The following is a 13921-nucleotide window of genomic DNA, read 5'->3' as shown; positions in this document are numbered from 1 at the left end:
TAACTATTCAAGTTCAAAGGGGAGGGAAGGTGACAGGGCAGAGCCCATAAACATTCTCACACCCACAGAGGGTAAGACTTGGTTGTAAACAGAGTGAATAAAAAGCATCTAGTAATATCTCTAGAGCACAAAGAACAGAACAAATTGACTATTGTTGGTAGAAGTTTTCTGAAGCAGGCCAAAGGCATTTAGAGACTGAGAAAGATTAATATAGCTACCTCTGCTCTCCAGGTTGCATTATTTTGTGAGAGCCGTATTTATCATAAACTGATCCAAATTTTTGCACTCTCATCTGCATTTTGATTTGGGATCCAAAAGGTCGTAAGAGAATTCCTTGCATCTGAGTAGAGGACTAGAAATGGGAAAGATATCTATCTATCTATCTAGTTGAGTTCCCATTTCAGTAAGTCCAACCTACAAAAATACTTGCGGTTTCAATATAGATACCAAAGGGTTGCGTGGAAGCGACTGGGGGGAATATATCAGAAAGAAGCAGCCTAATAATCTAAAAGGCACCTGGAATTCAAATATTGGGCCCAGCTCATAAAGCTGATGCTCAACACAAAAGAAAGAGCTCAGCAAAGGCCATAAGGGAAGCCAATACACTTCTTGAATGTTTTAGTATTCCAGGCACAAGTCTAATTATTTGTGAGCATATGCTGTTTTGACTAGATGCCCAACTGCTACATAAAAAAGATGACAATAACTTTAGTGAGAACTAGTGCACTGTAGCATAAACGCCAAGCAAAGGTACAATATTCTACATATATTTTTTCTATCATTTTGTTAGGAGTATTTATTTAAAAATCAAATCACCCAAAACAAACAGCTGTCCTGAATCTCTTCCAGTACATGAGCAATCTGTTTCTAATACTTACCAGATTTTGGGTCTGCCTTTAGAGAAAAGAAAAAAGAAAAGTCCTGTGCTCTGATACAAAGTCATTTGCTAAATGATAAGCGTTGCCTCTTGTTGCATCCCCTGTACTATATATGTAAATTCCCCTCACATTAGAGACATCTGCTTTCAATTCGGAGGCTGAAAGACCAGTCTGACATTTCCGGCAGACAGTAATGGAACTAATCCCAGGACAAGCAGGTGATTTTTCTCAGTCCGCAGCATTTCACTATGGCACTGTTCCCTACCAGCGTACGTTTGCCAGCTACAAGCGATACAATTTCAAAAGTCTGAAGAAAAGAAATCAGAATTAAGATATTACCTGATACTTTATATTTTTAGAGCTAGGTCGATAGTTATTTTATTTTAGGAGCCAAGTGCATTAGAGCAAGGTGAACTTGGCCAATCAGTACAAAATGTATTCATTATTTTGTCATGTGTATCGGCTTAGATGTCTAGCAGTACTTTACCATTTTAGTACTGACATGAAATACGTTATGTTGAAACAGATAACCTTATTAGAGTTTGAACTCCACTACCAGTTCTGTCTCTCTAATTTGTTGTATCACAAATGTAAATTACATGTGTGCTCACAGGTGTGCGCGTACTAAGTATTTATGTTTCTGACCTGTAGGGCCAAAACTCTGCTTTTGCAGATTACTTGTTAGAAAACACAGTGGAGTTGAGCATTTCTCTGCTAAAACCCAACTCACAAATCACATGCAAAATCCTTTTTCCTTATACGCAATATAATGAAAGAAAAGACAGCTTCTGTGGTAACAGTTCAGTCACATCCTGGCCAGCACTTAGCCCAAACAGCCCCTTTTCCACACTTTTTTCTCCACGGACTTTGCTCCCAGTACTTGTCCCGCTTGTGTTCTTGACTTCCCAATGATTTTCTATTGGCTCTCCTAGTGTGTTCAACATACCAGCCCCCCATCCCAGAAGTGGTTATCTGACGACAGGCAATACGTCTTCTACCTTCAGAGTTAAACCTCTGTGCTAGCCAAAGGACAGGTGTTGGGGGGAAGAAGCCTCATTTACTTTCAGCTGCCTGATTTTATAATACAGATCCCTGTTTCTTACTCAGAAGAAAAGACTGTTACGAGCAAGCCTTTCAGTAAGGTTTTACCCAATCCATACTAATGTTTCCTGTTCAGGTTGAAAACTAGGAATCCTAGGGAAGAAAATAAATTGAATTTTTCATTGTTACGTACCTGAGCATCTAGACCCAACATATCGAACAAAAATAGGGTAATTGTACATTTGTTTCTAATGCCTTTAATTTTGTACTTTAAAAAATCACAGGTTGTTTCAGTTCAGTCACAAGCTACTGGTGTGGCTATAGGAACAGTGGCTACCTAGGAGGTCAGCCTGGATCAGAATGCTCTGTTCTAGCCTAATGTTCTATTACTTTGTTTTGGAATGGAGCACAAAGGAATCTGAAGAACATGCAAGGAAAACTTCCTTATGTATCTGCATCTGAACAAAAGAAAAATGCCTATACCAGAAATACATACTGTTGGAAAACTAAACTGTCTAATTGCAAAACATACATTTTAGTTTTCAGTAGTCATTGCAGAAAAGTCCCAGAGTGGATGGGAACTGGCATAACTCTCCTAATTTGTAAAGCAACTTATTTAATTTTTAAGGACTTCATATCTCCACTGTGATTTTTCACACATATTATTGTCACTTTTGTAAAAATAACTTTATTTATTTTTTTAAACATAAACTATGTTTGAAGAACAAAAATAACAGTGCCTCAGCTGGATTTCCTGCCACGTGAACTCCAATGCTAAAGGATGTGGAGATGCAAAACTTTAACAAAGTGCAAAGATGAAGCTAACTTAGGAGAAGAAGGATGGCAATGGAGATTGGATTTCATGAAATTAACTATTCTTATCTGACATAAATATCAAAAATTTTCCCTGGCAGCCAGTAAAAACTACAGGCTTCCTCTATCGCATGTTCAAACAATCAAAGAAATTTCAAGTTCAACTAAATCCACTCTGAATTTTAGGAAGTCAAAAGTGTTTTCCAGGTGACGCAATACTGAAGCGTGTGGTCCAGCAAGGACATCTCTGGAGCTGGGATGTCCTTTCAGGTGCAACCTTCTCCATGACTCACGGATGATACCTCTGGAGGCAGTGGAGTCGGAAAACGGACTTCTTTTACTACATTAAAAGTGGCATGAAATGGCATTACAGAAGAGCCATTCAAGATTACTGGAAGGTAAGAACAGAGACTGAACGCTATGAAAATTAACAAGGCAAACTACAAACAGTTCAGTTCAACATTGTGTTAGCCATAAAATAAATCCAACTCACCGTTTTGTATCAGCTGATTCTGTAACACTAGCACAAGAAAAGCAGGCAGCACAAGCTTCTTACGCAGCAAGGGTCAGCAGATGCCACTGGGAATAGATGTATCAGCAATAGGGTAAGGAGCTGCTACTGTCATTTTTTGAACTACTCGCACAAATCCACCATCATTGGCATGTAAGAAGCAAGATTAAGGAGGAAAATTAACCTGCAAGCATCACATTTACAGATTTTTTATTCCATTTACTATGAAGTGCTGAAAGCTGGACCACGCCATTATTTGCCTGAAGCACTACCAAAGAGTCCTGGGCAACTACTTGAAACCAGGCGACTTCCCCTCAGGGAAAAAAAAAGAGAGCAAGAGAGATACTTCTAGCGTAATACTCTGTTGGGAAGGTGGCAGAACTCAAAGTGTTAAGCTGCAGAAAGCAACTGGTAATCATCTGATTTATTTGGGACTCTTTTAGAAGGTGGCTTAAGTAAAAAGTTAAGATGGAGAATTTCATCATTTCACGAAAGACCTTTTGTGGAAGTAAAACCTGGGGAGGGAGGGGGTTGTTTTTTAAAGCCGCAGACTTCTCCGCAGACTACTGATGTTCATAACTAGTTTGAGCTAAGCATGTGTCAGTAAGAGATACAAAGCTGCCTCCAATTATTTGAAGAGCAACACGATTAAACTGTCAGCAGGCAAAAAGCAGCAGAGATCTAGGAAGCAGTTTCATGATTCTGCTAGTGGCTATTTGATACGGGTGCTACAAAACGAAATTATTTGGGGGCCATATGGCAAACAATTTCTTAACATCAGCTGTGAAAGTCTGGGTTTATTTAACATTCAGAAATAGGATGAATCCCCAGGAGATAAATTAATTACTGTTGGAAGTTAGATCCGAAATCAGATAAACTACTGGACTAACGTTCTTCAGCCCAGAAAGGACTTTCTGCCCTTTCTTTGCTGCCTGTTCAGGTTGTAAGCTCTTTCGGACAGACAAAATCCTGATGCCTTCTGATCTGGGAAGCTATCAGGCACAGCTCAGCGCAGGCTCAGAAACCTGCCAGCTCTTCTGTCTCTGTTACAAAGCCTCAGTTAACATTAGCCTGTAGCACCTGAGAGCACATTCAGAAATCCATATATATATATATATATATATAAAAAATGTGTGTGTCCATGTATATATATATGTAGATGGGTGTATATATATTTAAGATAAAATGAGCAACAAACTTTTGAGATTAACGGTATTTACATTACAGTTCTCGTATTTCGTTTTCTCTGCTGAAAGCAGGTAGGTTTTTTTAGGAATCAAAACCATTTGCACAAAAAAACAGCTGTTGCATTTGGAAAGCCATCTCCAAAACACCCCTCATGATACATGAGTGAGTGAGTAGAAGTCTGCAGAGAACATTTTTCACCTCTTCTACTGTTTAGTTTTAGAAGTTTTCATTGGAAGAGCTTTTTTAAAAGTAACATCTAGTGTACTCTTTGAAATTGCTTATTTATTTATAAAAGACATTTGTGTACATGACGCTGTGGCATTTGCTAGCTGTCTTGCTGTTACTTTGTTTTGATCTCCCCGTTCCTCGTAACGCTGCAAGATGCTTACCGTGACAGCTAGAGTTACTGATGCTGAAAGATGGAATGAGGTATCACTTGCAGTTACTTTTTGCAGACCCCTGAAAACTGGACACGTGAATATTAGATTAGATTTCACAGAAAAAAAATAGCCAAGTGCTCCATTCCAAGTGCAGAAAAGCAGAAAGTATAACAAAAGGGACAGGTCACATAAGGACTACTTGCGAGGATAAGCTGAATATTACGGGTAATGATTTCAAAGGCACTCAGGAGATGAACATTTGCTTCATTTCCACTCTTTATGGAACATTACAATACAGTAATGATTTCTTAAAAAAAAAGGAAAAGATGTTTTGGAAGTGTTACAATAGAGTTTTGACAAACGTACAAAGCAACATTACTTACAGAACACATACACTGCCGCTACGGTGTAAAGGCTTGAACAGAATAGTCTGACGTAATTACATTACTCATGAGTAGCAAAACCACAAAGGAATTATGTTGTTCATCCTAAGTGAATGTCAATAAAAGCCTTCCACAAAAATAAGCTGTCATGTGTTTGCTGTAAAACAGTGTGTCCTGGGAAGGTTTACATTAATTTCTGTAGTCAGTTCTCCAGCAAGGAGAATATCCAACTTGCAGTGGGCACTGGCAAGACTAACTAAAGTCCACAATGGAATTTAAGTCAGTCCATCCTGCTCCAAGGTTTGGTTCAAGTTCTCTGCCTGGTGCTCCCCAAACCGGGAATACTGAGGGACATGCCTGAGCAATGCCCAAGGTGGTTTCACAGGAGCCATCTCAGCTGCAGATATAGCAGTATCGCCTGCATTTTCTATGTACTGACAATATAATGGACCCTCACTGCTGTAATGAAGGTAAAGAGGACAGTTGATTGGACTACAGTTTCTGTCCATTTGCCCATAAAGCTATGCTTCTTGGTTCATGAAATCTAGTGTTACACTAGAGAGAAGATAGCTAGAAATATAAATTAAGCCTCTGTAATATTTACCCTTATATTTACCCCTTTAGTATCTACTTCTTTAACAGTTCTTTTGCAGCACAATATACAGTATGTTGTGAAATACCTTCTCTCAGAATTTATCATGTCTATAAAGACATTCGGTATCTCTTTGGGAATGGGAGAATGTTTCTCTCCTAGTATTATAAGGCTTTCCTTTATAGCCCTACGAATTGACAAGTTACCAGGCCTTAAATCTGCCATTATCCCAATATTGGCTGTATACGGGCTGTTCTGCCCTTTAAATCAGTATATGCTTTCCACTCTTGTGAAAGAATAAAAATCTGCATTTGGAAGAATAAATCCCTTCTCTTGATAAAGGGTAAGGAGGATTTTTCAGCAAGCAAATAGAACATTTAAAAAAGGTCATCTGACAGAAGGATGAATTTTACCTTTAACTGCAAAAGCTGCAGTGGTCTTGCTAAACGTTAATGCATTCTTGGCCAAAGAACTCAAGAGATAAAGGAAATAAAATTTAACATGATTTGTGAATCTTTTCTATCTCTATGAATGTAGACTGTCCTCATGAACTGATGATGTTCCTGGTTTAAAAGGATGCTTTTTTAACTGTATGAAGAATAATATTCCCCTTTCATTATACTTGCTTTTCCAATGAATAGATTTTGTTTATATCTGACTGTAGCAAAAGTAAATTAAAATTAAATAGTCATAATATACAGGAGAAAATTTTCTAGGTTTTGACAGACTACAGATTTTATTCAAGTGAATGTTCAGAAAAGGTCAAGTTAAGTGAGAAAAGACTTATTAAAGAATCAAATTATTCCTCCACAATTATAATAACTTCTACTTTATGCAGTTACTCTAATTCAGCAACTGCTGTCACCTCTATGAAAAGCCAAGACTGGAAAAGACTTTACAGAAGAGCAGTTAGCATACTGCAACCTCATGAAACTTGGAAGAACATTGTTTCCTGCACAGCTTTACAGTTCCAAACATATGTTTTTGTTGTGATGCTGTGCTTCCTCAAGTCTTTTTCAACCCAAAGTTATTACAGTTATTTAGTGGTATAAATAGAAGGATGGGAAAAAATGTCAAAAAAATGCACACAGGAACAAGTTCTCTAGACCTCTTCCACTAAGCCCAGTGCTGTCTCACTGGAATGGCCTTAGAGGATTCCATGCCAACATGAAAATTTAAAGCATTTAAATGTAGTTTTATGGAAGGACAAGGTGGTTGGAAATCATGCAGCTGTGATTGGCTCCAAGCGAGGCCCCCTGCCCACCTCCCCCAGATAACACTGAGTCAAGCCCTAAAACGCTGGTATCACAAGAACCATTCCTCTCTGTAAGAGAGACAGGCGGCCGGCCTCAAGAGCAGACATCGAAGACACCAAGTTGAGAAAGAACAGATCTGCGCCATGAGTTGGGAGTTTTCCTATAGTACTATGCCAAACATGACATCATGCTTGAACTACAAACAAAAGCTAATAATAGTTTCTGATCCTAATTTACAAAACAGAATTTTTACACAGTTTTGGAATCTTACCAGGTTTGAAAGATCTGCGGAGTCTAATCACTGCCCAGAAGAACATACATATTCCTCTGTAGCTGCAACTAAAATAGCTTAAGCAAGTACTGCTGCTAGGAACAACTGATTGCTCTGCAGCTGGTGAAGTGTTCCAGAAACATTCAAAAGGTCATAACTATTAATTATCAACTGCCAAAGTCCATTTATCAATAGGAAGAAATCAATATTTGGCCTCTGAAAAGGAACAAATTCCAACATCTTGTTTTCAAATCGCTGTTTTCTTCAGGAAAAAACAAATAAATCCTCAGTGTCTTAGAGCTTTGACGACCCCACTGCCTCCTTTCAATCAGGTTTTCAAAAAAAAATACTAGGAACACAGAACTCACTGGGAAACCTCCTTGTGTTTTAAAAAAAAAACCTGAATGGACCTGACAGTCCCACCGAGGACATCAGAGCTTTCAACAGTTCAGTTCAGAATCACCAATGATATAGTTCTCAAAGATAAAGAAAAAAACTGTTGTGATGAAGAAAACCAAAAGAACACTGAAACCATGAGACTGATTCTCATTCCTCTAATAACAATTCTTTTGGTATTAATGTTTCTTCCAGCCTACACCTATATACCGAGAGGTAGCAGGTGGAATAAACTACTTGAATTATTTTTTACTTTCACATGGTAAGATCATTTATATAAGCAGCTGTTATGAAGCAAGCAGCCTTCAGGAACATAAAACTGTGGGCTCAAGTTTGCAAAATGTATTCAGGTAGGTCAAATCTCAGGACATCAGTGCAGCAGAATGTTGGCATTTCAAGTATCTGCAAGCATTCCTAATGTAATATAATGAAAACTATGCCAATTTCAACACTGGTTTGCTGTTTTAGGCTAAATGTTGATATTTGAAATTCAAACAGTTTAATGGCTCGCAACTCAGAACAACCTTCCTCAGCACGAACCCATCCACCCTTCTGGTGATGTTATCCCCAAGATTCTGGCTCTGAGCTATTTTATTCTACAGTACAACCAACCAGTTAAACAAACTGAAAAGGCCACCCTGGATCAAGTAATTTCACCCTTTTTGGGGTAGAAGGCCTTTCTAATTTCCCCCTAAACGCAAAAAGAATTTGTTTTCTGAAGACCAGTCTACCTTTTATCCTTTGCTTCAGTTTAAGTCACAGATTCTGCTTACAGGCTTGTGCTTTAATTTGAACCAAGTGTTGAATACTTCAAGTTCTAAAAATAGGCCCTAAACTCCAAATTTCTAATAGGCTTACTTCCTCTTCTTTAAGCTTTTCCCTCTTAAATATTTTCATTCCATAAGAGACTAGTTCCAGTGCAGTGAAATAAAACATAAACTCAGTAAGAAACAGGACTCTAACAAGGTCCTAGGAGAAGTTCCCCTAAGTCTATTAAGTAGTAAAAGATCGCAGCGTCTAGGTACTCTGTTCCTCTTCATTGTGTTTGCATAGCTTGTCTGCAAAACAAGTACAATCAATATGGAAAAAAGTTTGTATTATTCATATTTTTATGAAATAGAACCTGTAAAGTGCATGTTACGTTAAGGGTACCAAAAGCTGAAGAAAGTAACTTAAAGCCTTAGGATTTTCCCTTTGGCCACTATGGGGAAAAGGGCCAAGGAGACACCAAGAAAGAGGAAGGAGCTCAGACTACTCTGAGCTATCCAAGGAGGGCAATACCCCAAGCAGCTCTCTCTGGGATCCACCCAGAAGCCAGACAGCTATAATGTGCAATTTAATTCTAAGAACTGTCTAGGGCAGGCTGTAATGAAGTAATGTGCTAATTAGCCTTAATAGCTATTTGAAATGCTGGAGCAGGAAAGATGAATTTGTGTTAAGTGTAGTCTTAATAATATATTTTTGTGTTTTCGACTTTATTTATAACTCCATTCCATTATTGTAAACCTGTGTTTTAGTAAACACGCTCTTATCTTTAAATCTCATTCAGTAATCTGACATACACCAAGAACTCCTCCTTCCCAGGGTAATGAATGCATTTTTCCAGGGTGAACTGGTCTCTCTCTCTCTCTCCCACTGAACAGCTCAAAGAATTCATGAAAGCCTACCAGCAATCTGCCACAGGGATGCAAGGTTTTGTTTATAGACAAGTAACACAACGGGCCAGCTTTTAAGAAGCTATCTTTCTGCGCAGCTTCAGCCTCTCTGAGGAGCATGAAGGTAGTGGGATGAAGTCCCAGAGCTTGAGGATCAAGAGAACCAGCTTACAAAGAGTCAGCTTTCTAAGAAAAAAATAAGCATAACCATAACAAACATTCAACAAAGTCCTTATGGAAATTAGGTATACTCTGTATACCTAACTACCAGATACACTTCACCCATGTGCAGGTGGTTTGGTGCCTATCCTACAGTTTGGAAAGAAATACACAGGAAACACTTGTCTCGAGATACCAAGAGCAAGCTTAGAGCCTCTTCGTTAGGGCAGGTGATCAAGGGCTGATCACCTTAGACACAATAGCCTGCCTTTTGGTGGACCGGGCAAGAACATGCACAGGAAACGGAGGGAAAAGGGGGGGAAAAGGTCTCTCTATTCTGCATGTATGTATGTGTGTGTGGGTATGGGTGTGTGTGCGCGCCTGCATGTGTGTATGTGTATGTGACACTGTCAGCGCTGGCCACCAGAGCCAGACCAGGGGTGGTGGTGGCCCATGTGGTGCCAAGAGTCGGAGTGGGGCTGCAGCCTTGGGGGCTTCTGGGTCCAAGTGCCAGCAACTGGACAGACCAGTTATCAGAGGGATCCACATCATGTGCATATATATGTATTTATTATATTAGCAGACTTTCAACCTGAGTAGCAGGAATGGAGGAGCAGGATCAGGCCATCCATGCCATTCATACTCAAGTGCTGTATGTTTTCTGTGTTGACCTGTGTGGCCAGCTGTGTATATACATACATGTACTGTGTGTACGCATGCAGCCATACTTACTGGGAATACATGCTCAGCCTCACTACCAGCTGGAGCTAGGGACACAGAGCTGCCACAGTCTCACTTCTATTTGGCAACCTCTAACACTGTTGACTCTCTTGAAAGTCCAACATATCCTCAGAATCTATTTTAAAAATCATTAGTCTAGCTTAAAACATAAAGTGTTCTTGGAGAGCATCACGCAGTCCTTTCTGAAGACTATAGAAGACTTAATCAGAAAACGCTTTTTATAGCTCTGCATGATATCCCTGGATCCAGCTGAGAAATCCTAATACCTATAGGAGTCCTTAAATGTCCTTACACTGCAATTTACAAGCCTAAAAACCTACCAGCTTACTTTATTCATCTATATATATTTAAAGTCTTACACTCCTCTCTTTTAGAATCTCAAACAAAATGATTAAGGAATCACATTTCTTTCAGTGCTGTATTCTATACAAAAACAGTTTTACCACCTTGACCATGTATATCTGAATGTTGTTAAAGAGTAACAGATAGATAAGACAAGGAACTGGACTAATTCCAGTTTCTAAAAAATGTATATATAGATAAATAGGAAAGTTCAGAAGTCCATCCTTATCAAGCAAATACTACAAGTACAGATTTGAGAAAACTGCTTCCTGCTCTCTGAGTAATCATTTCAGCTGTGGAGTAAAACAAGGACATGTTATAGGCAAGAAAACATACAGATAACTGGCTCAAAGGGACTGGGAAGATCTTGGAAAAATCAGAACAAGGAACCAGCCTCCAGCCCCTACATCTTGACAGTGAACTGCATTTAGAAATCAGAGGGTCTTTGTTAAGTACTTAGCTAGCTCTTTCCAATGCATTATTAAAATAGAAAGCCTCAAAATAGAAAAAAAGAACAAATTCTCCTCCGTAGGTTCAGCTTGAAAAGTAGTAGACTTTGGTTCTCAGTGTTTACCACAGATGAGATAAACTACATCATGGGAGCTAGAGTTAGTTTCAAACACCGAGAATTTTGAGCTTATGCTTATTTCTTGTGGGAATGAGTTCTTTGGTATAGGTCCAGTGCCTGAGAAGAGGTTTGATAAAAAGCTCACTGAAGTCAAAAGAGTCTCCTGCTGACCACTGACAGCTTTATGTCAGGCCCAAAGTATCAGGCAAAGTGGCTTTCATCTACAGATCAGCATTTCCTTGACCTGACTGCAATACTGCTGGATGAGAGCAATCACAGCCACAAGAAAGATCCTGAAAATAGCAAAGGATATTCTGCCAACTTACAGAAAAGCACAAGTCCATGCTAATACAAAGAACAGATGCCAGACCTGTGTTTTCATGTTCCTGCTGCTGAATTCTTGTACCAGTCACTGTATTCAAAACCAGCCAGTGGGGTACTCAGGGTCTGTGACTTAAAACTCCAAGGTGAGAGATGTCGATTGAATCAGGACATCAAAAAAAATCGTCCATTACCTCAAGGAGGTCTTTTAGGTCTTTTACTGATGCACATTATAAAGCACATAAACAGGAACAGAAACTTCCCACTTAACAGCTTCAGATTTTTGGGAACCACCAAACGCAGTCTAAGTCATAACTCAGAAATGCAGGTTAAGGAAAGAGAGGTAGAAAAAAGAACGGAGATTATCGGAGTTCATGGGAATGGAAGCTTATACTTGCCATCTAGGCTTACAACTTGCAGTCTTCATGTATCTGTGGCTGCTTATTCATATTCAAGAAACAGAAGTAGCAGTAAGACCTCCTATTCTTCCCCAGACTACACTTGCCTACTGGGTTAGAAATCATTTTTTCCAGACATAGACCTCTTTACACATAGTTGTCTTCTTTGAAGGTACGAGTTCAATGATGTTCTCCATTAGAATAGACCTAAAAGCTACTTGAGCTAATGTGAAAAATATACTATGCTCCCAGCCTAGCGGAATCAATCTGTGCCATGTGCAGTCCAACCCAGGAGGGTAGTACCGCAAGCACGGATACTCTTTCTCAGAGAAGTGCTCAAGTCACCCTTTAGGAGGCAGGATGGTAATTCACAGAAGAGCAAGGAAGAGTTTATTACTAAGGTTAGTTTGGTTTGCGCCTTGTTTGTTAACTATATCCATATGGATACAAGCAGATTTTTATTTCACTGTAATTTGAGCTAAGAAGCAATTTTTTTGTGCTAAGAAATAGATACATACAATAGACCGGTAGCACTGTGTTTTAACCATTAATCTACCTGCAATGGAGGAAAAAAATGTCGCATACTAAAATAATTGTATGCTTTCACACTAAGGTAGTTTCCCAATAGGAATTTTCAGTAGTTTAGCCATAGAAGTTAAAAGTCAAAAGTTAGCTTTTCACTATTTATGGTTTGTGTTTTCTTGTTTACATTGAATTCTGCTCTCACAGAGACAAGGCTAGTCAATTAAAGTTTCAGTTCTTAAATATCAGAGCTATGTTATTGTATATGGGTTTCCAACACTAACAGAATGACTTGTATCCAAAATAAAATGAAATTAGGAAAAATATTTCATGTTCATAACATAACTATGCACAGTGGTTTAAAAGTCCTGTTTCACATTTTCATAAATGAATTTGAAACCTAAACTTCATGATCCCATTTCTTTAAGAAATTCTGATTTGCCATATTAAATGGCACATACAAGCATTGAATACAAATCACATCTATCACACATATTTGGGTATTCTAAAGCCTAAAAATGCAAAGTCAGGTCGTCTGAAGGTAAAGTTACATTGCTGACTTTTGACAGAACAACTATTTGTGCATTTCGCTGGGCCACAGAAAAGTGGTAGCACAGGATGGAAGCGCATCAGAGACACATACACATGCACTGCAGGTCACTAGACAGGATGCTCTTGTGTGCTCCCTCATAGCAAAATGTTGGGCACTACTATTTTAGCCTGTTCAGGATCTATTTGTTAAAACTAATCAGAAGCTCAACAGCAAGGGAGAAAAAAAATACATCTGTTTCCTAGAAAAGTTTTGAGTAAAACCCCAAATTCTGCACTCTCCCTGTGGAAAAGGAGCCATACATTCATGACAAGTCCCCAGACGTGCCTCATGTCTTTATATGACAGGTAATCTAGTTGGATACAAATGCTGACACTCTTGTATACTCTCTCCAATATGTTTCTGGTCATGAAACAGCCATCTCTCAGCTAAATAACTACGCTCATTTTCACAGGACAAACCGCAGCAATACTTTCAAACCACAGCTAATCCCATCCAAATGGGAATGTAATCTGTTTGAATAAATAAAAACTAAAAGGAAGAGTCAAGCCAAAAAATAATGAGTGTTTCTTAGGACTCTGTGTCAGGCCTAGCTAAGTATCTAAAATTGCGGTTGCATCATTTATACTGTATACTCTGAAGAAGACAAACTATGACATGTAAGGCAACATGTACCATATCTTGGGACAAAAGACTCCATGGGCTAAATGGCGATTTTCTGCTTGCTGGAGAGTTCTCTTTGAAGTTGCTGAGTATTAATTCCTTCTGTAATCATATTCACACTCACAGATGTGCACATTGCATCATGAGTTTTTTCATCCTCTTCTGCAGCGCTTGGTATTACCCACATCCAGAGTCAGAGTGACTGACTGGATGGCACATGGTTTGATTTAGTGCAGAACTTTTGGCGTAACGCACACTAACTATTAGTGAAGTTCAAATACTGCATTTTTGTG

At 38.9% G+C, this 13921-nt stretch overlaps 1 protein-coding gene across 2 annotated transcripts in view; it reads right to left on the bottom strand.

Moving 5' to 3' along the window:
- ARHGAP6 (Rho GTPase activating protein 6) overlaps nucleotides 1-13921 on the bottom strand; it is a 348894-nt gene that overhangs the window by 303979 nt on the left and 30994 nt on the right. Inside the window, exons 1-2 of one of the 2 annotated variants that reach the window (XM_068920694.1) lie at nucleotides 4821-4892; nucleotides 3226-3311 (exon numbers count right to left, since the gene is read on the bottom strand). The exons of the other annotated variant lie outside the window; for it this stretch is intronic. The gene's annotated coding sequence lies outside the window, so the exon portion shown is untranslated. Of the gene's footprint in view, nucleotides 1-3225; nucleotides 3312-4820; nucleotides 4893-13921 lie in introns of those variants that run through there. 2 annotated transcript variants of the gene reach the window in all.

Source organism: Struthio camelus, chromosome 1 (assembly GCF_040807025.1).
Source record: "Struthio camelus isolate bStrCam1 chromosome 1, bStrCam1.hap1, whole genome shotgun sequence".
NCBI classification, from domain to species: domain Eukaryota; kingdom Metazoa; phylum Chordata; class Aves; order Struthioniformes; family Struthionidae; genus Struthio; species Struthio camelus.
This window is presented reverse-complemented; position numbering and strand designations above follow the sequence as displayed.